Source organism: Pongo pygmaeus, chromosome 11, assembly GCF_028885625.2.
Source record: "Pongo pygmaeus isolate AG05252 chromosome 11, NHGRI_mPonPyg2-v2.0_pri, whole genome shotgun sequence".
Lineage (NCBI taxonomy): Eukaryota > Metazoa > Chordata > Mammalia > Primates > Hominidae > Pongo > Pongo pygmaeus.
Window position 1 is genome coordinate 128,922,034 of NC_072384.2, and position 18,353 is coordinate 128,940,386.

The window sequence follows — 18,353 nt, forward strand, 5'->3', positions numbered from 1 at the left end:
AAGCCTCTCAATCTGCAGCTGGGTCTTTCTAAACTGTAGCAGGGTTTTTAGATGATCACATCATCTTGTTCATCTCTTTTTGTTGTTTTCTAATTTGTTAATATCCTTTCCATAGTATGGTGACTGAAACATGAAAAAATGTCCCAAGCACTGGATCATTCCATTATTCATGTTCTTCTCTCTAATTTTACCACCATAAGGCTTTCCCCCTTCATGCCCATTTTTAATATTTTCTATTTGTATTAATTTTTAGCTATTAAACTATGATATATTACTTTTTTGTTTGGAATTTGCTGAGCTTCTTGAATTTGTATGTTGTTCTTATCAGATTTTGGAAATTTTCAGACATTAGTTCTTCAAATGTTGCTTTTACTCAATCTCTCCTTTTTTTGGGAGGCTCCAGTTACACACATGTTGGGCCTTTTAATTGCTGCTATAATTGTATGTTGGGGTGTGATACGCTTTTCAGGAAAAGGCAGTCATTTCTGTGTCTGTAGGGAATGGTTTCCCATTGTTTACAGCTGAGTGTCTCCTTATATTTTGCCCTCATTTAAAGGCAACTGCCTCTTTCACATTTACGTTTTCTTTCCAACAACAAGTGCATCTAATATCTGGTTAATTTTGGAAAACAAAAGCCCAGCCCCCTGCCTCAAGTATGGGCATCCCTGAAGAGCCAACTCAGCTTTAGAGCACACTCTGGGACTGCCTGAAGCCTCTGTTGCTACCACATTACAGTTATTTATCCTTCAATCGAATCTTACCTCTATTACATTGCAGCTGTTTTTTAAAAGAGCAGTGTTCAATAGAACACTCACATGGAAAGGTGACACATTTCTTGCGATGGGTTCTCATATCTGTCTTACATTCTGCTCATTATTATTATTATTATTATTACTGTTATTTAGCTGGGTTATTTTCTATTCACCTGTCTCAAGTTCAAAAATTGATATTTTCTGCTGTTCAGTTTTCTATTATAAACGTTCAAAAAGTTCTTAATTTCAGATATTGTATGTTGCAATTCTGGAATGTTCATTTAATTCTTTTTTACAAAGTCTGGTTCTATTTGAAAATTTTCATCTTTTTTGTTTATTTTTCTTCTTTTTGATTAGCATATTGATTATAACTATTTTGAAGTCTTTGCTAATTCTGAATTATCTCTGAGTTTCAGTCTGTTGATTTTATCTTTTAATTATTGGTGCCATTTTATGCCTCCTTTGTGTCTATTTTTATCTAAAAATAATTTTTATTGTGAGTGATACATTATAGAACACCTAGATTATACAAATCTATTCTAAAGGATTTTAAGTTTTGTTCTAAAAGAAAGTTAAATTACTAGCAATCCTGTTGGGGGCTTGGACTTAAGCTTGTTATGTCTAATTTAGCTTTGTCCTTAGCCTTAAATCATGATTCTTACTCCAGGGCATGGCCTACTCAATTACAGTCTCAACACAAAGCCCAAGATATTCACCAGGGTCTCTCCTTATAGCTATACCTGAATTCCAGTAAGTCTCCATCATGCGGAGATTTCTGAAATCTATGCTCATCTCTCTGGGCTCCTGGTGGCTCTTCCTTGCTCAGTCTTCCAAAGTCTTTCCCTGTGCATTGAAGTAAATTTTTTTGCACACACTCAGGTCTTTTCTGTGGGTCCCTCCTCTCTAACAACCTGCCCTTCATTTCCAACTGCCCTGGCAACCCAAACTTTAGTCTTTGTTTTCTCAACCTAGAAGGACTGATGTTTTCTTCCTTGCATCATAGTTTTGAAAAATGTCCTGAATGAGAAAGCAAGAATGAATGTAGGCTAACCTGATGTATCATCACTTCTTCTGAGGATCTCAGTATTGATTGCTGATAAATGACTTCAGTTGTACACACACACACACACACACACACACACACACACACACACACACACACAGACAAACATATAGTTACTTGCCACTGGATGGCAGGTCAGATATCAACTGATCTATTATGGTTAGAAAAAATAACCCCTGTTATTACTGCTTTATTTTATCATTCTACTTCTTTTTCATTTGCATAAGCCTACGTATCTGTGTTCATGATATTGCTGTAATGTTTTGTGCTACATGTCTTAACTTTTTCGAAACTATGGAAACAAGGTACAGTGGCTTGTACCACAATAAATAAAGATACTATGCTTTTTTATGCAGCCTAAGATTTCAGTGTTTAATATATCTATGAGATGGTTTGAATCTGTGTCCCCGTTCAAATCTCAGGTTGAATTGTAATCCCTAGTGTTGGAGGTCAGGCCTGGTGGGAGGTGACGGGATCATGGCAGCAGATCCCTCATGAATGATTTAGCACCATCCCCTTGGTGCTGTCCTCATGATAGTGAGTGAGTTCTCGTGAGATCTGGTCATTTAAAAGTGGGTAGCACCCCCCCGCACCTTGCTCCTATTCTAGCCATGTGGTGTCTATGCTTTCTGTTTGCCTTCTGCCATGACTGTAAGTTTCTCGAGGTCTCCCTAGAAGCTGAGCAGATGCCAGCATTATGCTTCCTGTACAGCCTTTGGAACTGTGAGCCAATTAAACTTCTTTTCTTTATAAATTATCCAGTCTCAGGTATTTATTTATAGCAATGAGAGAATGGACTAATACAATCTGCATGATGGTTTTTTTTTTCTTGGCTTTTATGGAGTTTTTAAGCAGCTTCTTCATATGAGGTGATCTTAACCAGGATCTCTCTTATCCAGTTCTTTATGATTCAGTTTGAATCTGAGTGCATGCTTCTCTATATACTACTGTTGAATTTCATCTCATTAATTTTGTATAAAGTTTTCCTAGGGTATTACTTTCTCAATTTTATTAAAAATTGCAACTTCTATTTTATATACAGGGGTACTTGTGCAGGTTTGTTACATAAGTATATTGCACCTAGGTAGTGAGCATAGTATCCAATAGGTACTTTTTCAACCCATAACCCCCTCCTTTCCTTCCCCTTTTAATAGTCCATAGTGTCTTAAATCTTAATCTGCAATGTGCTAAAAGAGAAGTTACTAATAGTTAAATAAATACAGCTCTTAGTTTATATTCCAACCCCAAATATAGTTTGTCAGACCAACAAGTGATAAGTTTAATCAGTAACAAGAACTGAAATTTAGCTACCCTCCAAAAGCCATAAAATCATCATTAGCACTGAGATATGCCATTCACTATTTTAGCAAGTGCTATTTCTGGTCTGAGTGTAAGGTCAAATACCTGACTGATGATACTGAGGACTGACAGCGGAACAGGAGTGACACAATTAGCAACTGCAAACCATTAAAGTAATCTGATGACACAGATGAAATTAATGCTCATAATTATTAGGGATATTAGAATGATTTGTGTTTATTTCCTCTTATAGCAGCATAATTTTGTTCCCTTAATAGAAGCACGTAAATGGTAACTTAAAAAGTACAATTTAATGATGATGAATATTATTAGTGTTAAAAAGTTATTAAATTTATAAATATTTATTTAATGTTTCATTTCTACAAAGCTCTTGGGAGTACTTCTATAAGAAGTATTATGATATTGGAAAGTAAAAGCATAAAAATCAATACAAAATAAGACTTGTTTTCTTATAGGTATATTCGTTCAAATTGGAGAAATACATTGATGTTACTCTCCAGCTTTAAACTTTTTGGAAATATGTCTATTCTATATTAAACCACAAAAATGCTGCTAATATAGAAACAGCCTTAAAAATGTACAGTGAATAGAAAAAATGGTACACTGTGTATGTGATTATTTTCTCACTAAAGATGATAGAAAACATAATTTTAAAAATGTTGTAATAAAAGTGGTAACCAAGAAAAATGCTTTCATGTATTGCCAGAAAGCATTAATTGCCAGAATGCATTAAGGTAGGTATTATCTAAATTTTTCAAAAAAGGGAACTGTGTCTTGGGGCACACATAGCTAGAATTCAAATCCAATTTGAAATGGCTGTAAAACCTTAATTTATACCCATAAAGTTCTACTTTTTAAGTGATTTATCTGCTTTCTCTAAGAAGGGAAACCTGTTCCATTCTGTATTCATACAGTGATTTGCTCAATCCGTATAACAAATCATCAACCCATGTAACAAACTCTCAATGCCTCTTATAGTCATTTCAGCCATTAGCTTCTTTCAGAGAACATTGCACAAGATCTAAACAAGGAGTTCTTACTGAAATGGCAATCAATAAACTGGTTTTAAAGAAAATTATAGTTTATTGACTTCTTAGACAGCAGTGTTTCCTATGAACTGCCAATTAATTTGATAAACCAGTGACGCATTGTCAAAATTCATACTAGAAAAGTCTTTCTCCTCACAAACAGGTTAAAAATGTCATAAATCTTGCTCCCTGCATGAAATAAACTCATTTTAGAGGAAGTACTATTTGTCACAGAATTTATTGAATTAAATCATTACAGCTGATTGTATTCCAAAGGTGACTTCACAATATCTACTCTTCACTTGTGGTTCAAGGACATGACCTTGACATTCCCTATCAAAGGTGAAGTTTACTTCTCCAGCCCCCTGGGCAGGCCCTATATTTCCTTTAGCCAATAGAATTGGGTAAAATGACACTCTGAAGTTCTATATAGCCCTTAAAAAGCCTGCAGCATCAGCTTCCTGACACTGGAAGCACTTGCTTTTGGTAAACTCCCCCTGGGAACCCATCAGCTATGCTGTTAGAAGCTCAGATCACATAGAGACTGTAGACTGTGTCTAGGGACTTTGGTCAACAGCTCCAGCTAAGCTCCCAAGAGACATCTAGCAGAAGTTGAGAGCCATATGAGTGAGCCTTTCTGGACATCCAGCCTAGTCTAGCTTTCAGGGGGCTGCAATCCCAGATATCTGTATCTATAATCAATAATTACTGCATTAAAGAAAGACCCAAATGAGAACCACCCTGCTGATTCCAGTCAGCCTATGGAAACATGACCAATAATAATAAATGGTCATTTTAACCCACTAAGTTTTAAGATGGTTTATTATGTAACAATGAATAACCAGAATAGTCACAAAAACGCTTTAGGTGTTTTCTGTGTTTTTATTTTCCCTTAAGCACCAAGAAGTATTTGAATAAACTCAAGTGCTTTGCCCAAGGGTACCTATACAAGAATCCTGATTTTCAAAGCAGCAGCATGAAATGGGTTACTAATCTTATCTTTACGTAGTACATGTGGACAATAGATACAGAGAAACAGTATCACTTGGCAAAAGTCTCAAGCAAATATTAATTATATGCTAAACTTACACAAAGATTTATGTAACCTTTATATTCCTTTGGCTTTGTGACCTCAGGATAGAGCCAAGATTTTCAGGTACTCACAATTTGAGAAAGGACATTGTAAAGTTGACCTAGTCTCAATTACACCCTTGACTTAAGCCATTTTTCATGTACTACCCTAGTCTTTATCTGAATCTTACATATCAGTTATAATATTCCTTGTTTACTCATTTGTGGCTTTTCTAGAAGCATTGGGGTATCATGTGAACTTCATGTTTTCTTCCCGATACTGTTGATACTTTGAGATATGTTTTAATTATTCCCTTCTTTTGATCTTTTCTGCTACTGCTTTAGTTCCAACCCTTTTATTGCTCACCTGACTTTATAGAATTTGGCTATTGTTGTGCATGTTGCCATATGGCTATCTGAGCCCTTCTGGAAATAGTGATTTTTACTTCTGACATTGCCTGAAATCTTTTTGTGCAATTATATTTAAAATGTACAGTAATTTCACAGAATAATAATATTTGATATCAAGTGACCATGTTTCCAGACCCACTCATCATAATCCGGATCCTGTCAAATCCACCAGATCATAAGGCCGGGAAGACCCACAGCAGTCTATCATAAGTCTAAAGTGGTACCATCAGGATCAGGTATGAGCAGGCCAGAGGGTACAAATAAGCAGAATGAGCAATGCACTCCCATGCCCTTTGCTGTTATTGTACAATTTCTACTCCATCAGCTCAGAAATATAACTATGACTGAGGATCCAAAAAAGGCCACGCTTGATTAATGAATGGATATCCTTAGGGTGTGAGGTACAGCCTTAATTCAGAGTGTCCTCAAAAGCTAACAGTGTGGAAAAACCCTCCCAATAGTCAGAATTTTGGATAATGTCCCTGGTCATACACATTGTGTGGAAATATAAGCTACCCAGGGTAAGAATACATATGCTGTCATGGGAAGTGGCAAAAATGAGAGATTCGAAATAAATTAATATGGGGAAAATAAATTAGAACAGACTGAGGCACAAAGTTGAAAATCTTTGTGTTGCACATTTTCACACGCCAAATAATTTCAACTATGGAAGATGAGCAAAATTACCAAGCAGACAGGATCAGCTGGTCAGTTGATACAGTCAGTTTCTTTTCTGGAAAGAAAAGGCTAGAGTGCAGTGGCATGATCTTGGCTCACTGCAACCTTGGTCTCCTGGGTTCAAGCAATCCTCCTGTCTCAGCCTCCCAATAGCTGGGACTACAGGTGCACACCAAGACACCTGGCTAATTTTTTTGTATTTTTAATACAGATGGGGTTTCACCACATTGGCCAGGCTGGTCTTGAACTCCTGACCTCAGGTGATCCACCCACCTTGGCCTCCCAAAGTACTGGGATTATTGGTTATCTTAATGCTGGCATAGTGGGTGCATAAACAGAGCAGCCAGGGTGTCAAGGATAGAGGTGACCATGAGCCTGATAGTTTGGGTACCCACTCACCAAGGCTGACATAGCTACTTCCACTGCTGGGTATTCAACATTCCCCAACAAAGACTACTCTGGGATCCCATCTCTCAAGGAGACAAACAAGTCATCTTGTGGCAACTTCCATCATAGAAGGAGCACTTACTCATCTTGATTAGAAACAACACATCTTCTATCAATAATTACGGGTTTGCTGTTTATGTACTCAAGACCTAAACCACTACCACTATCTGAGGACTCACTGTTTGATTTAGCAAGGATTGCATTTTACAGCAAAGGAGATATGACTGGGAACATGATGATGGGGCTCACTAATTATATCACAATCTGCAGTCACCAGAACCTGCCATCCTGACAGATCGATGGCATGGCCTTTTTAAGGCATAGCTGATGTTCCACATAGAGATTATTCTCTGTGAGTATGGGGAACCACATTCCAGGATACAATATATATACACCCTAAATTAACAATTATTTTATGATGGTGTGTCCCCAGTACATAGATTATATTATCTGAGAATCAGGAAGTAGAAATAAGAGTGAGCCCAGGTACCAATTATCACTTTATTTTCTCTCGCCTCTCAATATACTCTTTATTATCCTGTCTTGTGACACTGGAGTTGGACCTTGCAACTATTTCTCCCTTGTCAGCTGGCAATGATGCTAAGCTTTGTCAGTAAAAGGCACTGGAGAGACACTGCGGGAGGAAGGGGCTTTTCTTCTTGGTTCTATTGTGCTTTTCGCTTTTCTTGCTCCATGGTGCTCAGTTAGCATGTGGGACACCAAGTGGTGCCCATCCCAAGAGAGTTTCAGTAATACCCACACCGGTGGCTCCCAAGTGAATTCTCCTGTCTTCCAGTGAATTTAGCAGAATCAGTTCCCTAGAGGCAGTTTCCAGAAATCCCACCAGTGTCCAAGAACTTCAGAGCACGTGACCTAATTGACAGATGGAAGTCTTATTGAAAACTTAGTTACAGGGATACAGCATCCTTAAAATACGGGGTTCTGCCTCAAAGGATGCAGTATATGTTCTGAATTAGAGACCATTATATGATGCTCTTTCTCACGTAGTCAGAATACACGGGTTCCAAATTACCAAGGAGTTGAAGTAGAAATGGCCACTCTTACTATCACACTTGAAAACTTAGCTTCCTATGCCAGGTATATTTTGAGTTCTACTAGTTTGAAGTCTTAATCTCCAAGGAAAAATGCTATAAAGTAACAAAGCAAGGATTCCCATTGAATCGTTTTATATTTGTTTCACCTGTACGTTGTTTCCTTTCACAATCTTTCTGTGCCTTCTTTTGGATTAATTGAATGGTATTTATAATCCAGTTTTATCCTCTCATTAGCTTACTAAATATATCTAATAGTTAAGTTACTTTAGTGCTTTCTTTGGGTTTATAATATACATCTCTAACTTACCACACACAATCTACCTTCAAGCTATGTGATACTACTTTATATACAATACAAAAACTTTATAAGAATCTGCTTCTTCTTTTCTTACATTTGGACTCTTGTTATTATACATTTTAATTATAAGTATGTTATAAACGTCACAAAACATTTCATTTCCTTTCAAAATTCAATTACCTTTTAAAGAGATTAGATAATAGTTTCTAATATGCTTGCTTCCTTTATGTAGATCAATATTTCTGTCTAGTAACATTTTTCTTATTGCTAAAGACTTCCTTTAACATTTCTTATGCTGCAGGTATGCTAGTAATGAATTCTTTTAGTTTTTATTTGTCTCAAAAAGTGTTTGCCTTGGTTTTTAAAAGATATTTTTGCATTTTAGGATGGCAGTTCTCTTTTTCAGTGCCTTCAAGATGATGCTCCACTGGCTTCTAGCCCTCATTATTCCAGTCAAGAAGTATGTTGTTATTCTTGCTTGTTTTTTGCACACAGTGTTTCTTTATTCCTCTAGCTGTTTGTAATATTTTCTCTTTGTTGCTTGCTTTAAGTTGAATGGTATAGTTTTCCCCAGGTTTCTTGTGCTTCATTGAACTTCTTGAGCCTAAAGCTTTATCATTTCCATCAAATTTGAAAACTGTTCGATCATTATTTTTTTGGTTTTTTACCCCTCTCTTTCTTTGGAGATTAAAAATGCAGGTTTAATAGACCACTTCATGTTGTCACACTACTCTCTATTCTATGCCATTTTTTGTTGGTTTTTTATTGCTCTTATTTCATATAGCTTCTCATGCTGTTTTTCCAAGTTCACTGATCTTTTCTTCTGCAATGTCTTAGCTGCAGTTAATCCTATCCAGTGTATTTTTCATGTAAGATATTATTGTTTTTATCTCTGGAAGTTTGAGTTGAGTGGGCTTTTAAAAATATATTTTTCATGTCTTCTTTTAGCATGCTAAATTTCTTCTATATTTTGGAGCTTATAAAACATAATTATAATGCTTGCTTTATGTGCTTATCTGCAAATTATATCATATGTGTTATTCCTGAGTCAGTTTTTGCTGACTTATTTTTATTTACATTGTGGTTCATATTTTTCTGCTTATTTTCCAGCTTGATCATTTTTGATTAGATACCAGACATGCAATTACCAAATTGGATACTGAATATTTTTATATACCTAACTGTACTTTTTAAGCTTAGCAGTGGGATGTAATTAAGTTACTTGAAAACAATTCAGTCTTTTCTGGTCTTGCATTTAAATTCAGTAAGGCAGGACCAGAGCAGAGTTTACTCTAGAAATATTTTCCCCCCATTACTCAGGTAAAAGCATTCTGGTTATTCTACTCTATGCCTTTTGAATTATGAGGTTTTTCATTTTGCATTCTTTCATTCAGAAGGTAGGAACACAATCCGCTTCTGGACTTTGGTGAACTCTGAGTATTTATAATTCACTTGAATCCTTTTATATATTTTTGCCCCTCAACATTGGTAGTTTTTTTTTTTTTCATTTTTACATGCGCTAATCATTACTCAGCTGAAAACTCAAGGGGCACTACCCTGCAAATCTCAGGAGTTATCTGCATACGCATCTTTGTTGTTCCTACTCTCTACCCTACAAACTCTAGCAATCTTGACCTTCTCAAACCATTTTTATGGTTTCTCTTAACAGTGAGATCAACAGTTCCTACCCAGGTCTCCTCCCACTCCAGCACTGTATTATAGAATTATGCTCCAGGCAGTAGTCTGGGGATGACCATAGAGCTCATTTCATTTCATTTTTCATCTCTTGGGGATCTCGTTCAGTAACTGATATTGCATATCTTGAACATTTTGCTTAATATATTTTGTTGTTTTTGATCAGGTGGAAGAGTAAATTTGGTCCCCACCATCTCATTTTGACAGGAAGAAGTCTCTGCTTCCATTGAATTTGAAGATGAGACTATTAGCTGGCCAACTGGGCTTCTTAAGCCACAGAGTTGTCAGCAGACAATGAAAGGGATTGCTCTAATGGCTGAAGTGTTTGATTCCAATAACCAGGAGGAAATTCAGTTGCTGCTATACAGTGGTGGCAAGAAGCACTATGTATAAAACCCAGGGGATTATCTGGGACCCTTCTTGATACTAGCTTAATGGGAAATTACAACAAATGGAAACAATCAAGAGTACTGAGGACTTAGACCCTTCAAGAATGTAGTTTTAGACAACTCCAGCTAGTGAAAACTCAAACCAGCTGAGTTTCTGACTGAACTATCATAGTTGTACCCAAATTTTCACATATCTCTAACTTCTCAAAGTCCTCTTCAACTTACAGTCCTTTGTAACATGTATTATATCTTTAAGCATTTCTTTGAACATTCCCTTTACCATATTCCTGTAATTAAAATGTGGCAATTCCTTAAGGACACTGTTTGGTGGACAGTTCTTTTAAGAAATGTTTGTTTTCTCCTCATGACACAATTTCCAGAGATTCTAGAGATGCTGTAGATAAGCTATTCATTCCACACTGCTATTTCTAATACCTTTTCTCCTTCCTACACAAAACAATACATAAATATGTAAAAAAAATTTCAAAAGATAATTCTTTTGAAATAAATGGCATAATACATGCTACTCTCACTTATAGTAGTGGTCTACCAATATCACAGTGTTTTCTTCTCATTCATTGATGATTCAAGTACCCGGTCTCACTGTTCTTCACACTACTAATCTTATACATTCATATAAATGAATTATCCAACACATTAGCCTAGATCCAGCTTCAATCATATTTTTATACAGTCATACTTTGACCTTTTATTATCATTCTAAAATCTCTATTTTTAAGTATCTTACTCTCTTTACCATATCCAATCTTTTGCTTACCCCATGAATTCTATTTGAACCATTCTTTGACCCATTGAACTTCCAATCCACTGACTCCTTAACTTTTCTCACTGGCCATAACTCTCCACGTATCCATGCTTCATTCATGAAAAAAAAAAACAAATTATTCTCAATTCCCTTGCCACACTCTACCTTCATATTATGCAAGTAGCAAAATCTTCACCCTGAATAAATTTGACTCTGACTATTTTGCTGGTGATACTCTCCAGCCTATAGAAGAAGAGAAGCCATTCACAGAAATGCAGAAGAAGCTTCAGGAAGATAGAAGAAAAACCTGGAGACTAGATTCCAAGAAAAGAACTTTCCATGATTTTGTGTCTCTAATTGAACCTTTCAGTAACACTACTTCTGGAAAGTTCCTCCTAAAGAAAATGCTGCAAGCGATCAATTGTATCTAATTCTGAAAATTTGAGAACAATGAATCATGAGAATTAACCATTTGGTTAGTTCTTCCTCTGTAGCCCAGTTCTTTATGTTGCCACAATTGTGAATTTTTGCCATGCCAACCTGGGAAGGATGGTTCTGCCCTGTCTAATGCCTTTCCTTTAATAGTAGAGTCATCTTGGAAAGTATAAGTTCAATCTTCGACAGAGTGAGGATAAGGGAGGGAGGGGGTCAAAGTGAGGTGGCAGAAGTTCAGGCACTTGCACAAATGAGGTGCTAAAGAGGTCCTGGGGCCATGCATGGTGGCTCACGCCTGTAATCCCAGCACTTTGGGAGGCTGAGGCGGGTGGATCACCTGAGGTCAGGAGTTCACGACCAGCCTGGCTAAAATGGTGAAACCCTGTCTCTACTAAAAATACAAAAATTAGCCGGGCATGGTGGCAGGCACCTGTAATCCCAGCTACTTGGGAGGCTGAGGCAGGAGAATGAATTGCTTGAACCCGGGAGGTGGAGGTTGCAGTGAGCCGAGATCGCACCATTGCACTCCAGCCTGGGCAACAAGAGAAAAACTCCATCTCAAAAATAAAAAAAAGGTCCTGGGAGAGCTCTTTTAGGGGGATATCAGAAGTTACAAGGGAGCAGATACAATAAATAGAGGGGTTGGAGTTAACACTAAGAAGGGTGAATGAAGTAATGATATGATACTGAGAAAAACCTTAGAATCTGCCTGCTTTAAATTAGTAGCAGTGCCGCCACACTGGAGAGTTATGCTGAACACTGAACTGTGGCTTAGAGATTTGGGATTAATTTTGACTTATTGTTTTATTTAACAAAGTTGTATTGAGAGTATCTAAAATAAAATTCATGTTACTCTCTTAACACTTTATCCTCAGAAAGAACTTAAGAGTTTCACTTTCATTTCCTTCATGTGTTTCTCCCATCAGAGTTACATAATTTAACCAGATGAATTGGTGCTCTGAACATTGAAATCAGCTGGTTGACTTTATTCCCCCCACCATATTAATCAACTGTCATGTGGCTGGTTATCTCAGTAGATAAGAGCTAATGAATCCATGGCATAAGGTTTAATTTTTCTGGGTTTCTGTAGTGAATACCAGATCTCTTCTTCAGGGATAATACACCCATTTCCTCCACTGCCAACCACTGTGAACATCAGTTGCTGACCATATCTCTGTCCCTCACTGGACTTAGCCTCAGCCACAAGGTCTACTTGACCAGGGCTATACACTCTTTCAAGGGTGGCTTGCTGCTAATGACTGGTGCAAAGATACAAAAGTCTGGCCACATTTTCTTAGTTTGAGACAACATGGAAAGGCTATCCCAGCTCTGGAGTTCTCTAGCCATAGAATTGGCTAAAGCCTTCATTGCAGCAACAGTGCAGGTGAGCTTCCCCTTCTGCCCAGTCCTGCCTTCCTCCTTCCTTAGACATGTCGTTTGGAATCAACTACCAGTAATACACAGGCACACAGTTCTTGTCTGAGTCTGTTTCCAGGAAACCCAGTTGAAGGCAAGAGACAGGAACTGACGATTTTTGCTCTGTTCATGGTCAGAAACTGCACCTATAAACACTTGGCTATGTTGCATGAGAAAGCGGAGGAAGATGCAAATCAGTCTTCTCCCATGGATAGATTCCTGTAAGGTCAGGCAAGCCTTTCAGCATATTTCTCAGACGAGAAGAGAAATAACTTCTACTTGCATCAATATCGAGGACATTAAGTATCAGGAATATTTTATTACCACACTGCATTTGTTTTCCTGCAAAGAAGAGTGGAAAAGTAATCTTAAATTGTTGGTGCAGCAAATGCAAATTCAGATTCCAACACCTACTGAAACAGTCTAACATAGAAACAGCAGAAAATAAATGACTATTTTAGATTTCAATCCATATGTTGGGCAAACTAAGAAAAAAGTTGTGAAGTAGTAAATTTAATGTGTAGTAGAGATAAAAGACTGAGAAACTGGAGAGGCTAAATTCAACAGTCCTTTGCTAGCTTTCCAAGGTCCCATCTTTTACTGATATACTTGTTGTTTGGTTGTTCTTATTATTGCTCTCAAGAAATTACTTCTATTTCTCAAATTGTTACACAAAGGAATGTTCTTTTGGAGCAATGAAGGGCAGATTGTCTGGCATGAGGTCATTGCTTTGTGGTTTTGAGGGTCACTCATATAAGGTAGGGAATGCTATAAGCATCGTTGTACTGAGGAATTCCACCTTATGCACAATCTTGTTGGTTTGTCTTCAGCAGATATTTACTCATGATTCAGACCTATATGCAGTTAACTAGGAGATCAAAACATTTTCCTGAGCCAGGGAACAAGATAAAATTTCGGGTCTAGTTTCTTACTGGTAGTACAATTCAAATTACTGGAGCCATGTTAGCTATTTCACAAAAGTCTTCTCATGTTTTCTTACAATAATCTATTCTCAGATAAGTGCTAAGAGCCTGATTGCATAGTTAATGAGTCTTGAGATTATGAAATGTAACTCAATAGAGGCATTCTAGTAAGTGTGGAACCAGAATTTGAACTCAGGTCCAGTGGACTCCAGAAGTAATTTTATGATCCATACTCACAAAATGTGAATTTCTTTCCTTGCCATAGAGTTTGTATTTTGTTTTATGAGCAATAGAGAGGTCTTAAGTTTTTGGAATGGGACAGTAAAGCAATCACTGTGGTAATTGATGATGACTCTTATTCCCCAAATAGGTACTTGGCTGGGGGCTGGAAAAAGATTGTGAAATTTATTGTAGTTGTTCACATGGGAGGTTAAAAAGGCTCTGACTGCCATGGTACTGGCAATGGAGAAAACAGGATGGATGTGAAAGGTATTTCAGAGTGACAATGAGACTCAACCGATTGCATAGTAAGACAGAGAACAGGGAGTTATGTTGATGGCATTGAGTCAAACAGAAATGGTGAATACAATGATTGATAAATCTATTGTTCTTACATTTTGATTTTGAGATGCTTTGTTGACTTCCAGGTGGAAATCATTACTAACCAGTTGGAAATTCACGGTGGGAGCAATAAGTCAGTCTCTATAAACAACACTAGACTCATTATTTATTTCTTTAGAGACAGGGTCTGGCTCTGTCACCCAGGCTGGAGTGCAGTGGTGTGATCTTGGTTCCCTGCAACCTCTGCCTCTAGGGCTCAAGTGATCCTCACACCTCAGCCTCCCAAGTAGCTGGGACTACAGGTGCATGCTACCACACCCAGCTAATTTTTGTATTTTTGTAGAGATAGGATTTTGCTATGTTGCCCAGGCTGTTCTTGAACTCCTGAGCTCAAGCATATTTGCCCACCTCAGCCTTCCAAAGTGCTGGGATTACAGGCGTTTGCCACTGTACTCGGTCGACTCTATTTATTTCTGTAAAAAGAATTAACTTTAAAATATAACAATTAATTGACACCTTGCTTGGTTAAATTTAATCACACAGGATATATAAAGTCTGTTAATGATCTGGTAAACAATTGAACAATCATCTAGGCAATTAGATGGCACAGATTTGAATAACATAACAATGTCACCAGAAGTCTCTGAAGTCTCATGCGGAAAACTGGACTTGAGACTATTAGAGACAAAATGGTCATATTTTTCTGACAAAGGAGAGAGGTCTTAAATAAAATAAATATTTTAAAAATAAAAAATGTGATATTTATTGTTCTTAGCTTAGTTGTCAAAAGCTATATTTTATATATGTACATATAAAAAAGTAGATTTCCCATATAGAACTTTACAATTCTGGATTTCCTTCCAAAGAATTGGAATATGTGGATATATTGGGCAAAAATGTTTTACTTAGCTGTGCCTGAGGAAAGGGGTTCTGGTTAGAGGGGCATGAACTCTGCACTTTACTATAGTCTGCATCTCTTCCTATCATTAAACCTCTCTGCTTCAAATTTTTTTATTTTTATTTTTGACTTATTAGTTCTTGTTCCCTTTAGGTATTCACATTTAAGATTACAGACTTACGATGAGGATAAGATGTTCTAGTTGATTAAATCCTATGAATCATGCTTACATGAAGATACATACGAATTATTAAAGACCTTGGCTAGTGGAAATACTTTATTATATGAATACACTGGAGTGAAAATATACATACACATATTTGACAACTTGATAATCTAATTACTATAACTTAGGCCATAAAAAATCAAGAAATATGTCTGTAATTGTAGTTAGTACATCACTAACACATGGGAAAATGCAATTATTTTAACATTTACTGCCTAAATAATGAGGAGTAATAGTTTCATCTGGCTTGATGACAGTAGGCTTGAGTTTAATTATAGGTTGTACTTCCCAAATATTTTAAAAATCACAGCAGTTTGGCTGGGTGCAGTGGCTCACTCCCATAGTCCCAGCACTTTGGGAGGCAGAGTTAGGTGGATCACTTGCACCCAGAAGTTCAAAACCATCCTGGAAAACATGGCAAAACCTAGTCTTTACCAAAACCATAAGAAATACAAAAATACAAAAATTATCGGGCACGGTGGTTCATGCCTGTAGTCCCAGCTACTCGGGAGGCTGAGGTGGGAGAATTGCTTGAGCTCAGGAGGCTGAGACTGCAGGAAGCTGAGATCGCACCACTATACTCCAGCCTGGATAACAGAGCCAGACTCTATCTCAAAAATACAAACAAACAAGAAAACCAAAAAAAACACAGTAGTTTGCTCCTTGATGGCCAAGTGTTAAATCCTAGTTATAGTTTGCCAAGCCTTGATTGCTTTGGGACTAAATCTCCCTAGAAAGCCAGCTCCAGTGAGATGCTTACTTGCCTCCATTTCCATTATGCTGAAGCTTAATTACTTCCAGAGAGCTGTCACCAAGAGTTGCCTTCTATTGATAGCTCTAATGTTGGATCACCTTAACCTCTTCAAGCAGTGTTTGTTCCTCTGACTGTTTTGTCTTTAAACTTCTCCACTCTGTGGGTTTCTTTCTTTCTTTTTTTTTTTTATTGAGATAGAGTTCACATACCATAAAATTCATACTTTTAAAGTGTCCAATTCAGTGTTTTTTAGTATACTCATGAAGTTGTGCAACCATTACAATTAGGCAATTCCAGAACATTTTCATTATCCCCACAATAATCTCCATGTCCATTAATAGTCACAGACCATTCCCTTCTCCCCCAGTCCCTGGAAACCACTAATCTGCTTTCTGTCTCCATGGATTTCCCTATTCTAGACATTTCATATAAATGGAATCATGCAATGTATGGCCTTTCATGTGTGGTTCCTTTCACTGAGTATAAAGTTTCAAGGTGCATCCATGCAGTAACATGTATCTTCCTTTCCCCTTCCCCTTCCCCTTTTCCTTCCTTCTTTCCTTTCTTCCTTCCTTCCTCTCTCTCCTTCCTTGCTTCCTCCCTCCCTCCCTCCCTTCCTTCCTTCCTCTCTCTCTCCTTCCTTCCTTCCTTCCTCCTTCCTTCCTTCCTCCCTCTCTCTCTCTCCTTCCATCCTTCCTTCCTTCCTTCTTTCTGTCTTCCTTTCTTTTCTTTCTTTCTTTTACTTTCTTTCTTTCAGATGGAGTTTTGCTCTTGTCACCCAGGCTGGAGTGCAATGATGATCCTGGCTCACTGGCTCACTGGCTCACTGCAGCCTCCACCTCCTGGGTTGAAGCGATTCTCCTGCCTCAGCCTCCCAAGTAGCTGGGATTACAGTGTGCACCACCATGCCCAGCTAATTTTTGTATTCTTAGTAGTGATGAAATTTCACTGTGTTGGCCAGGCTGATCTCAAACTCCTGACCTCAAGGAATCCACCCACCTGAGCCTCCCAGAGTGCTGGGATTATCGGCATGAGCCACCGCTCCCAGCCCATACTTCATTTCTTTTTTATGGCCAAGCAATATGATGTTGTATGAATATACCACATTTTGTTTATCTATTCATCTGTTGATGGATGGGTTGTTTCCTTTTTTTAGCTCGTGAGAGCAATGGTGCTATGAACATATGTGTACAAGTTTTAAATCTCTTGGGTACATACATAGAAATGGAATTGCTGGATCATGTGGGAAGTCTATACTTAGCTTTCTGAGGACATGTCAAACTCTTTTTCAAAGTGACTGCACAATTTTACACTCTTACCAGTAATGTAGGAAGGTTTCAATGTCTCCATATCTTCACTAACACTTATTGCATGTCACTTTGATTAAAGCCAGTCCTGTGGACATAAGGTGATATCTCATTGCAGTTTTGATTTGTATTTCCCTAGTGACTAATGATGTTGAGCATCTTTTCATATGCTCATAGGCCATTTGTATATCTTCTTTTGAAAAATATCTATAAGACTCTTTTGCCCACTTTTTAATTGGATCATTTGTCTTTTTATTATGGAATTGTAAGTATTGTTTATATATTTTAGATTCAAGTACTTTATGAGATATATGATTTGCAAATGTTACAAATGTCATTCATTTTGTTGGTTTTATTTTCTTTATAGTATCCTCTGAAGCATAAAACTTAATTTTGACGAAGTGCATTTTATCTGCTTGTTTTTCCCTTGGTTGATTGTGCTTTTAGTGTCATTTTAATAAATCATTTTCTAATCTAAGATCACAAAGATTTGTGCCTCTGTTTTGATTTTGGTTGTTGATCTATTTTGAGGTATTTTTTTCATATGATGCGAGAGAGGTTCAACTTTATTTTTTTGCATATGAATATTCCATTGTCCTTAACACTGTTTGTTGAAAAGACTACTCTTTCTCTATTTGAAAGGCTTGATATCCTTGTAAAAAATCACTCAACCATAGATGTATCAGTTTATTTCTGGACTATCAATTCTATTCTTTTATCTATATGTCTATCCTGTGTAGTACCACATTTTATCATGTGTTCGGAGAATGTTAAAAAGTTTTTAACACTGCGAGTGAGATAGTCTAGATTTCTATTTACAAAAATCAACTAAAATAATTAGATTTTCATAAAAATTGAAA